The sequence below is a fragment of the Oncorhynchus keta genome, chromosome 22, assembly GCF_023373465.1.
Source record: "Oncorhynchus keta strain PuntledgeMale-10-30-2019 chromosome 22, Oket_V2, whole genome shotgun sequence".
Classification (NCBI taxonomy): domain Eukaryota; kingdom Metazoa; phylum Chordata; class Actinopteri; order Salmoniformes; family Salmonidae; genus Oncorhynchus; species Oncorhynchus keta.
In genome coordinates, this window is record NC_068442.1 from 30,280,776 (window position 1) to 30,292,925 (window position 12,150).

A 12,150-nucleotide genomic window follows, 5' to 3' on the forward strand; every position below is an offset into this window, starting at 1 on the left:
AAATTGGCTGACCTTCACATCTTATGTCTTATGACTGTTGTTTCTCTTTCCTTATTTGAGCTGTTCTTGCCATAATATGGACTTTATATTTGATCAAATAGAGCTATCTTCTGTATACCACCCCTACCTTGTCACAACACAAATAATTGGCTCAAGCGCATTAAGGAAAGAAATTACACAATTTAACTCTTAACAAGGCACACCTGTTAATTGAAATGTATTCCAGGTGACTACCTCATGAAGCTGGTTGAGGGAATGCCAAGAGTGCGCAAAGCTGTCATCAAGGCAAAGGGTGGCTACTTTGAAGAATCTAAAATATATTTTGATTTGTTTAACACTTGTTTGGTTACTACATGATAGGTGTTATTTCATAGTGTTGATGTCATCACTATTATTCCACAATTAACAAAATAGAACAAATAAAAATAATCCTCGAATGAGTAGGTATGTCCAAACTTTTGACTGGTACTGTATATATATATATTTTGAATAATTTATCTGTCGTCTCTCTGTGTTTCAGAATTGTCCTTCAATTTGCAAGATACTGAATGTATCTCACCAGAGAAAGTGTCAGAGCGAGCGAAACAGTGCCCCTCTGTCTCTGTATGTGAAGGCCTTCTATCTGATGCTGTCTGGTCAAAAAGAGTATGACATTGTTACCACCCGTAGCATCGAATGCAAGGGAAACAAGTGAGCATTTGGTTTCCCTTGATAAAAATTAAATAATAGCCAATCAGCCAAAACTGAATGAGCTCAACTGTGAAGGGTCCTGGTCCTGGTCTACTTTGTTAATTGTGGTAATGGCTGTCAATTGCAAAACATTCTAATTGTATTTCTGATTGTATTATCAACTCACCATCATATACTTTTAATGTGGGGCTATGACAGTCAATTGCAAATTAGTTTGACAAAATTTCTCACCACCACTAATGAGATGTGTGTGCTTGATGCAAGTCGCGTCGGAGATTCTCACGGTTGAGAATGGTTGACCCTGCACACCTTATCTCTCCTGTCACGTCCAAACTGGATTAATATTTGCTTTTAATGCTGACGAGATGTCGTCTGCATTAAAAACAATGTCCAATGAGCCAGGATCACGGTCAAACAGATTTAGGTGATTTGGTCACTCATCTGTGTCATTTTTTGTATTTCCCTGCATGCATGTGTTCAGTTCATTCAGTTTCCCAAATATGTCTGTTACATAGACAAGGATACACATTTTATTTTAATTACTCAGAAAGTATGCAAATACTGTTTTATACATTAATTGCGAATGACAACAGTTCCTCTCTCTCTCTCTTAATTAAAACAATATTTTTAACACTCCCCTCGATAACCACCAAGACTTGGTGTGAATCAGAACATTGTCATGCTCTGATACCATATCTCCACATAGTTTTGCGAACAGGTGTACGCAATGTAGTTTACAATCAAAGTTACCTGCTGCATATCTCTGAGATCTGCGCTCAGCTCTTTTGCCACCAGTTTCTCTCGGGTTATCCACTATAGCTCAGTGGTTGTATCATACAATGAGTCCATATGACAGAGGGAGACACATTCATAAATCTTCTTAAGGTTAGGCGTCACGCTAGTGGGACAACCTCCGGGGAACTGGTGCGCAATTCAAATAAATAATCATAAAAATTATGGATATTAAACATTTAGGAACATACAAGTTTCTTATATTGGTTAAAAGCTTAAATTCTTGTTAATCTAACAGCACTTGCCGATTTACAATAGGTGTTTACAGCGAAAGCAAGCCATGTGATTGTTTGAGGATGGCGCCCCACATCTAAATATTTTTCCACCGGCACAGGTTTCATAAATTCACAAATAGCGATTAAATATTCACTTACGTTTTCAATATCTTCCCTGATTTGTCATCCAAAGGGTCCCAGCTACAACATGTAGTGTCATTTTGTTAGATAAAATCCTTCTTTATATCCCGAAAAGTCTGTTTCGTTGGCGCCATTGATTTGAGTAAGCCACTCGTTCAACTTGCCAAGATAGGAATCCGAAAATCTTCCCTAAACTTTGTTTCAATAAGTCAAAATACGTTTCTATTGAATCCTCAGATACCCTAAAATGTAATTAAACTATAATATTTCATATGGAAAAAAGTATGTTCAATAGGAAAACGATATTAGCAGTTGCGTGTCCTCTTCCTCAAGCGCGCATGCACTTATTTCCAAGTCTGTATCCCTGTGGTAAAACATATTATTCTTCCTCGTTTTGGAAGAAACAAGCCTGAAACCTTAAACATTGAGTGCTTACACACAGTGGAAGCCATAGGAATTGCATCCTGAGAGCTAGTCCCATCCGGCCCACTGTCCCGTGATCGATGGAGCCCATTCTGTGCAAAAGCCCACCATTCGATCCCATGGAATCGTTTTCTTCATCAAAATAGCCACACAGCACACTGAACATCCCCTGTGCTGTGTCATCCTCGGGAATCGTGTGACAGAACAATATGTCCTCTTGAATAGCATCCTCGAACAAAAGTCAATGCATGGGCATCTCGGTCCTTACAGCTAACGTCCATTTGGAGCGCATAAGGTGGGGAGTTTTTGAGTCGTATGTTCTGGGGATGTTTTTATGGTTCGGACTAGGCCCCTTAGTTCCAGTGAAGGGAAATCTAAACGCTACAGCATACAATGACATTGTAAACGATTCTGTGCTTCAAACTTTGTGACGCCTGCACAGAGTCCTGACCTCAACTTCATCGAACACATTTGAGATTAATTGTAATGCCGACTGCGAGCCAGGCCTAATCGCCCAACATCAGTGCCCGACCTCACTACTGAGCTTGTGGCTGAATGGAAGGAAGTCCCCGCCGCAATGTTCCAACATCTAGTGGAAAGCCTTCCCAGAACAGTGGAAGTTGTTATAGCAGCAAGGGGGAGGCAACTCCATATTAATGCCCATGATTTTAGAATGAAATGTTCAACAAGCAACATGTCCACATACTTTTGATCATGTGTGTGTGTGTGTGTGTGTGTGTGTGTGTGTGTGTGTGTGTGGTGTGTGTGTGTGTGTGTGTGTGTGTGTGTGTGTGTGTGTGTGTGTGTGTGTATATATTTATTTATGTATATGTAGAAAATAGTAAGAAAAAATGAAAACCCTTGACTGAGTAGGTGTGTCCAAACTTTTGACTGAGTAGGTGTGTCCAAACGTTTGACTGGTAAGGTCAAAAGTTTGGACACACCTACTCATTCAATGATTTTCATTTATTTGTACTATTTTCTACATTTTAGAATATAGTAGTGAAGCTAGGAAATAACACATATGGAATCATGTAGTAGCCAGAAAAGGGTTAAACAAATAAAAATATATTTTAAATTATTCAAAGTAGCCACCTGTTGCCTTAATGACAGCTTTGCACACTCTTGGCATTCTCTCAACCAGTTTTACCTGGAATGCTTTTCCAACAGTCTTGAAGGAGTTCCCATGCATGCTGAGCAGTTGTTGGCTGCTTTTCCTTCACTCTGGAGGAGGATGGTCCTCCCCTTCATCCTCTGAGGAGCCTCCACTGATGTGAATGTGTGTGGGTTTTGTATGGGACTATCAATGTAGTGTGTGTGAGTGTGTATATGGTCTTTATGTCTAGTCTAGTCTGGATGGTGAAATACTTCTTTCTCTCTCCACCCCAGGGACTCTTGGGGCATGGCCTTTCAGGCTATGACGTTGCTCTCTCCCTCTCCCTCTCCCTCTCTGATCATGCTTAGAATAATGCCTTGCAATGCGTGTTAATGCGTTGTAACTTAAGTGTATTCCTTTTATACGTGAATTCATTCATTTTGCAAAGTTATTAAATAATACTTGCATTTAGAATATCATTCTCAAACAACTGTGCATCTACCAAAGCCAAGATGTCCTGCGGTATGCCATAAGGTTTGATAATTTGACAAGTTTTTGTTGTTTATAACTTTATTTTTTTTAAATGGTGTGAAGGGTTCAAATCACAGACAGGCAATAATGTTCAAAAATTACATACTGTATGTAAAGAAACAAAAAACAATACAGAAAAACTGTAATAAGCATTATTTATCCTGTCTGTCTTATCTCCCTCCCCCTTCTTCGTAAGTGCGACCCATCCCTATTCCCCCTCCTTCCCCCCATGGGCTCTTGTTGTGGATATACTGTAGCTGTGCAAAAAACAAAACATCATGGATAACTCATCTTGTATTTGTAAGACTTTTGTGGGAACAAGTCACACACGGATAGAATCAGCCTGCATACATCAATATTAGATACAGATATGCAAAATACAATTAATGAATTCAAACATAATTACATTACATTAACTCATAATAAGCTTTTGACCTTTTCAACTGCTCTTTTAAATGTATCTAATGTTGTTTCCTTGGCGCCATTCACATGAGCTATAGAGCGCTCTAGTGAAAGGACGCCACAGAAGTTTTGTAGCCATTGAGTTATGCTGAGTTTATGTGGATGTTTCCATCTGGTCACCAACATTATTTTTGCCTTGGTCAGTCCAGACAACCATACTCGGGAACTGCGAGAGTCGGTGAAGAGTCATCATTCAACAATAGTATATTAGGAAGTTAAGGAATGACAGCACCAACTATCATCGACACAGACCTGGCAACCTGTGACCAAAAGGTCTTCAAACTGGGGCAGTCCCACATCATGTGTATGCAAAATATGTCCCAATATTTATTTGAGAACAGAACAGACTATTTGGATGAGGAGCTAATTTAAATTGACAGCAATTCCACGTAGTCAAATACGATCTGTGAATGAACTTGTAGTGTATTAGTTGTTGATTCAAATTTTGGGAGGCCGGATTCTTTTCCAATCTGTATACAGTTAATATTCCCATTGGTTTATGGAGGGCTTCTAGTAGTTATTTTTTGATATATAGATTGGATATAAAACCTTTGTTCTGACTACCTAACAACTCAGCAAGTGGATGGAGTGAGAATGGTTGACTCCATGAACTCCATAAGTGCGGATAGCAGTTCTTAACTGAAGAAGAAGAAAAAAGACGAACCAGGTAAATTAAACATGTTTTTTAAGTCATGAAAGGATAATAAATCTTCATCATTCATGATGTCTGAAAGTCTCTGAATTCCTTGTTTGGACCATTCTTGATTTTTTAAAATTATAATTCCCTCTCAAAGTTAAGAAATAAGGAGTTATTTCTAAATATTGATGTTTGGAATAACCATCGGACTTCCCAATTACCAAGTTTCTAAATTTGATGCCAGGTCTGTATTGAGTGAGCAAAGATTGGTCCAAACTGAGTACAACAGAACTTAGGAGACTAGGCAGAAAATACCACATCTTTCAATGTAAATGGTGACACTATATTTTCTTCTATTTCCAACCAAGGAAGACATTTATTTTGATCAAATAATTTCTTAAGTGGGGCGGATCACTAAAGACAAAGCATATAACTTGAAGTTGGGTAAACCTAGACCTCCAAAACCTTTGGGTTGCTGGAGTATAGTCATCTTAATTCTGGGACGTTTCCCTTTCCATTTCATATTTGAGATTGAACTTTTCATATTTTCCCAGTACCCTAATGGCATGGACAAAGGAAGCATGCTAACTATTTTTGTTGTTGTTTAGGCTAGACATTCATTTGACTATTGAAATTCAACCTGATAAAGTTACTGTTACAATAAACCATCTGTCGAGATCTGCTGTAATTACAGCTGTAACTTGTTTGTAGTTCTTTAAAACAATTGTATCTAGAGAGGGAAAATGTTGAATATTCAGGTATTTAAAATGGGTCACAATTGGTATGTAACATTGCTTTGTTAAATGGAAGCATATATTATTTAGAGAGGTTGATATTGTGGCTTGATGTACTGCTGAATTGTCTGAATATACTTAATACATTAGGTAGGGATTGAGGTATACTGTCAAGGTACAATAATATGTTATATACATATGAGATTTGGTGATACATGTCCTTAATAACTGATATTTGCCTTATATCTTGGGATTTATGTATTTTATTTATCTAAAGGCTCCAGTGATAGGGCATATAAGAGGCTGGACACTGGACAGCAAACTGTGAAGAGCATTGTTTACCCATCAAGACCATTACAAAGGGGTTACCATACAATGTTTTTTAACATAGTCATAAACATTTTGCCAAATCCCATGTATTCCATAATATACCAGAGGTAGGACCATTTGAGACGGTCAAAGGCCTTCTCTTCATCAATTGATAGGACTGCACAGGAGGATGGTATACAGTTCCTTCCGAATGTATTCAGACCCCTTGACTTTTTCAGTGTTGTTACGTTACAGTATTAATCTAAAATTGGTTAAATTAAACAATTTCCTCAGCAATCTACACACAATGCCCCATAATGACAAAGAAAAAACAGGTTTTTAGACATTTTTGCACATTTACTAAAAACAAAAAATAAATACCTTATTTACATAAGTATTTAGACCCTTTGCTATGAGACTTGAAATTGAGATCAGGTGCATTCTGTTTACATTGATCATCCTTGAGATGTTTCTACAACTTGATTGGAGTCGAGCTGTGGTGAATTAAATTGATTGGACATGATTTGGAAAGGCACCCACCTGTCCGTATAAGGTCCCACAGTTGACAGTGCATGTCACAGCAAAAACCAAGCCATGGTGTCCACGGAATTGTCAGTAGAGCCCTGAGACATGATTGTGTCGAGGCACAGATCTGGGGAAGTGTACCAAAACATTTCTGCAGCATTGAAGGTCCCCAAGAACACAGTGGCCTCCATCATTCTAAAATGGAAGAAGTTTGGAACCACCAAGACACTTCCTAGAGCTGGCCACACTGAGCAATTGGGGGAGAAGGGCCTTAGTCAGGGAGGTGACCAAGAACAAATAAAATTGTCAAATTACGAGACGAGTTGGTTTAGTCACAGAAAAAGATAGGAACCTTAACGCTAACCATGATTGGCTGAGATAATGGATGGGCTGGTCATGCCGAGAGATGATTTCAGATTGTTCTGCCATGTATCACGCTTCTGTCTATAACATGAGCTGGTCAGTATGTGTAGGTAATGCTGTCTAACACAGCTTTTTTTAAAGTGATGGGTGGGGCTAAGGCTTAAGAGGGTGTGAACAATGCTGAATGTGTGTAGACAAATAAGAGCTCTCCAGTAGGTTTACCAAAACATTCAAAGGCCATTTTCTCAATAGTGGGGTTACAAGTTTATCAACTTTCAAAGCAGAATTAATTTCCCGTTGTTCCTCAACTGTAGTATATGATATACCATTTCTAGCTCTGAGTCTCTACTTTTACCCTATGTAAAAACCACTTTCAAATTTTGCTACCTTAAGCGAATCGATCCGGTCAGTGACATTTGATTATTAATAATTCTATCTCCTCGGCGAAGGAACTGTTATTCTGTTGACAAGTTAGTAAATATAAAGTGGACTCAAGCTCAGTTATATTTTTTAGTTGAGATTTGTTCAAACCAGAAGCAAATGCTATTGTATTGTTTCTAAATAACCATTTAATGGCATCCAATAAGAATCTATTGTTATTCACAGACTCTTTGTTGAGAGGGATAAATCTATGTCAATCAAACATAAGAGTAAATCATATTTTGGAGTGAAATAAGGTCTCACTTTGTTCTGTTTATATCTGTATTGACTTGTCTATATCAGGACTGACAATGCTCAATCAGAAAGATGTGATTATGTCCAACGAGTTAGTTTTGATAGAAGCAAATCAATTATGAATGGCAAAGTCTGTGGCAGATCCCTATATTTTTATTCTGTCATACCTGGGATATTTGTGGGTGTTACATGCTGACGACACCGGCATTGCGTGCGCGACTGTTGCAAAATAAATATACACATACATGTTATTCAATCATTGCACCCACACTGCTCGCGCACGTCAACGAGCATCTGCGTAGCCAGGCGCTAAAATAGAACTTGGTGCGTAGCAAGTCCCACATTCCTCATCGGTTCTTAGGAACATATACTCACGTGGGTGAATGAAATATTAACTTTTTTATTTGTATTTTTTTATTACCTTTATTTAACAAGGCAAGTCAGTTAAGAACAAATTCTTATTTACAATGATGGCCTAGGAACAGTGGGTTAACTGCCTTTTTCAGGGGCAGAATGAAAGATCTTTACCTTGTCAGCTCGGGGATTTGATCTAGCAACCTTTCGGTTACTGGCCCAATGCTAGGCTACATGCCGCCTCAAATGAGTTCCACACTCCAGACCAGTTGGTGGTGGTAAGGCACCTTAAAGTTGGTTGCCAACCACCGTATAAAATCTAAAGAAGAAGAAGCCTGAAGGAGGAGAGATTACTAGAAATGAACTCAGTTTACCCTTTTGTCAAATTAGCAACCAACAGGAAGCTATTAAGCTAAATTACCATAAATGGTTAATGCTTTTCGAACTGTCCCCAAATTAATATAGTTGGTTCAGAGTTTGTTTTTATATTTCAACCTGCATGTCCAGATCGCGTCTGATGTGGGTGGACAAAAATCAACATGCGCCTACAGGACCGTGGTCGGGGGAGTTGAATCAAGCACTGGCTTGACTTGCCTCTCGTAGAAAGAAGTCCATTGCTTCCGAGGCTTCCATGAAGTTCTTGAAGGTGATCAGCAGCGTTGCCGTGTGAACCAAAGTTGTTTTTGCACAGTAGTCTTCAACTCATTGTAGGTAGCTTACTGTTTCCATAGCTCTGCAGGTAGATGCGGGGGGCAAGCTTCTCTAGACCAAAAAGTTCATAGAAAAGTTATAAACATTTTACATGTATACCAATTCTATGATCGAGTCAAATTATTCTCAAATTTATTTTTTTGCTGTGGTTTTATAACACCTGTATATTTTCCTCCAGCAACTTATTTGCCATTAGCAATTTATCATAGTTCTTCTCCACCGTTTACAGCAGAGAGTGTAATGCGGTAGCTGAAACCACGAGATATTTTACTTTTGAGACACAGTTACCATAGTTTGAAGTTTCTCCAGAGTGTCATGGATTGGACTCAATTTGGTGTCAAGAGATGGAGGATATTTCCTCGCGGACAATATCTCTGATCAATCAAATTTATTTATATAGCCAATCGTACATCAGCTGATATCTCAAAGTGCTGTACAGAAACCCAGCCTAAAACCCCAAACACCAAGCAATGCAGGTGTAGAAGCACAGTGGCTAGGAAAAACTCCCTAGTAAGGCCAAAACCTAGGTAGCAAACCTAGAGAGGAACCAGGCTATGAGGGATGGCCAGTCCTCTTCTGGCTGTGCTGGGTGGAGATTATAACAGAACATGGCTAAGATGTTCAAATGTTCATAAATGACCAGCATGGTCAAATAATAATAATCACAGTAGTTGTAGAGGGTGCAGCAAGTCAGCACTTCAGGAGTAAATGTCAGTTGGCTTTTCATAGCCGATCATTAAGTGTATCTCTACCGCTCCTACTGTCTCTAGAGAGTTGAAAACAGCAGGTCTGGGACAGGTAGCCCATCCGGTGAACAGGTCAGGATTCCATAGCCGCAGGCAGAACAGTTGAAACTGGAGCAGCAGCACGGCCAGGTGGACTGGGGACAGCAAGGAGTCATCATGCCAGGTAGTCCTGAGGCATTGTCCTAGGGCTCAGGTACTCCGAGAGAAAGACAGAATTAGAGAGAGCATACTTAAATTCACACAGGACACCGGATAAGACAGGAGAAGTACTCCAGATATAACAAACTGACCCTCTGGGAATGTGATGAAATAAAAACTTAAAATCACTCTACTATTATTCTGAGATTTCTCATTCTTAAAAAAAGTGGTGATCCTAACTGACCTAAGACAGGGATTTTTTTTACTGGTATTAAATGTCAGGAATTGTGAAAAACTGAGTTTAAATGTATTTGGCTAAGGTGCATGTAAACTTCCAGCTTCAACTGTATATAACACAAGACACTGCGATAACCTTCACCCTCCCTACCTCTGCACCTCACACAGCGTCACGTTCTTCGTATTGATGAGACCAAGGCGCAGCATGATATGAATACATACTTCCTTTAATAAAAGCAAGACCACTAAACAAACTGACCATGCCACTATCTCAACCAATTGCTGACAGGCAACTACACAGACAATAACCCACAAAACCAAAATGGAAAATGGCATCCTAAATACGATCCCCAATCAGAGACAACGATAAACAGCTGCCTCTGATTGGGAACCAATTCAGGCCACCATAGACCTACATTACCTAGACATACACAAAACCCATAGATATACAAAAACCCTAGATAGGACAAAAACACACATACCCACCCTCGTCACACCCTGACCTGACCAAAATAATACATAAAACATAGATAACTAAGGTCAGTGTTACTTTCTGACCTTAGTTCTTTTATTATGTCTTTGTTTTAGTATGGTCAGGGCGTGAGTTGGGTGGGTTGTCTATGTTCCTTTTTCTATGTTTTGGGATTTCTGTGTTTGGCCTGGTATGGTTCTCAATCAGAGGCAGCTGTTTGTCATTGTCCCTGATTGAGAACCACATTTAGGTAGCCTGGTTTCACTTTTGAGTTGTGGGTGATTATTTTCTGTTTAGTGTGTGTTGCACCTGACGGAGCTGTTTCAGTTGTGCTCTATTGTTACTTTGTATTTAGTGCTCAGTTTATTAAAAGGATGAACACTTACGACACTGCGTATTGGTCTGACATTTCTTACTCCTCGTCAGAGGAGGACGAAGATGACCGTTTCAGAATCACCCACCACAACCGGACCAAGCAGCGAGGTACCCAGGAGCAGTGGGTTTAAGACTCCTGGACTTGGGAGGAGTTATTGGATGGCAAGGGACCCTGGGTACAGCCGGGAGAATATCGCTCCCCAAGGCAGAGCTGGAGGCAGTGAAAGCCGAGAGGTGGCGTTATGAGGAGGCAGCGCGGCTGGAAGCCCGAGAGGCAGCCCCAAAAATGTATTGGGGGGGCACACTGGGAGTGTGGCTAAGTCAGGTAGGAGACCTGGGCTAACTCCCCGTGCTTACCGTGGAGAGGGACCCGGCAGGCACGTGTCATGCTGTGAGGCGCACGGTGCGCAGGCATAGCCCGGTATGGTACATAGCAGCGCCTCGTATCGGCCGGGCTAGAGTGGGCATCGAGCCAGGTGCCATGAAGCCGGCTCAGCGCATCTGGTTTCCATTGCGTCTCCTCGGGCATGGGTACATGGCACCAGCCCTACGCATGGTGTCCCTGGTTCGCCAACACAGCCCAGTGCGGGCTATTCCACCTCGCTGCACTGGCCTGGCTATGGGGAGCATTCGGCCAGGTAGGGTTGGGCAGGCTCGGTGCTCGAGACCTCCAGTGCGCCTTCAAGGTCCAGTCTATCCGGTGCCACCTCCATGCACCAGCCCTCCGGTGGCAGCCCCCTACACCAGGCTGTCTCTCTGTCTCCTTCCTACAGGTGCTCCCGCCAGTCCAGCGCTGCCAGAGTCTACCTCCTGCCCAGCGCTGTCAGTCTCCCGTCCATTCAGAACCCGTGGCTTGGGTCAGCTTGATGAATCAAACTATACAATAATCCCCTCCATGTAGCCTAACTCTAGCCTAACACAAACATGCACACACACGTAGTCAAACATGTTTTTTTTTCTTGTATGCTGAGTATATAATGAATATGCTTTGTTTAACTGATTGAACAAACTTTTGTTTTGGTACTTATATTTGTGGTGTGGTTTTCAGAAAAGCCCTTTTGTGCTTCCAATCTCACCTGCACACTGTTTTTACCAGTTTTATTTTTATCTGTACTTTTTTGTTTTTGTATTCCCTTTGGTGCAAATAAATAAAACCTAAACATTTCTTGACCTTACAGTTCCTGTGACTCAACTAGAGTAAATCATTTTTGTGCAGTTAAATAATTCATTTAAAATACTTTTAACATATTAATTGCATAGTCTTGTGCCCACTACAGGCTGACCCCTTCATGGGCTCCCTAGATCAGAGCAGTATTACAGGAACACAAAGGGCTCTGCTGCTGGAAACCAGGCTGGCCTGCTTTATGGTTGTCACTAGGTCTCAGGTGTGAGATGTGAGGACTGAGATGGTCTGTCTTGTCTTGATCAAGTGATTAAAGCGACGGCTACAGGTTTTAGTCATTCTGATAAGGACAGATCTTAGCTCTGTTAGTAATTGAGTTAGGTTATGAAGTTGATGTGCGG

At 40.6% G+C, this 12,150-nt stretch overlaps 1 pseudogene; it reads left to right on the plus strand.

Annotated features, from left to right (window-relative positions):
- The window catches only part of LOC118400857 (DNA topoisomerase 1-like), a 33,766-nt pseudogene that overhangs the window by 7,532 nt on the left and 14,084 nt on the right, over positions 1-12,150 (plus strand).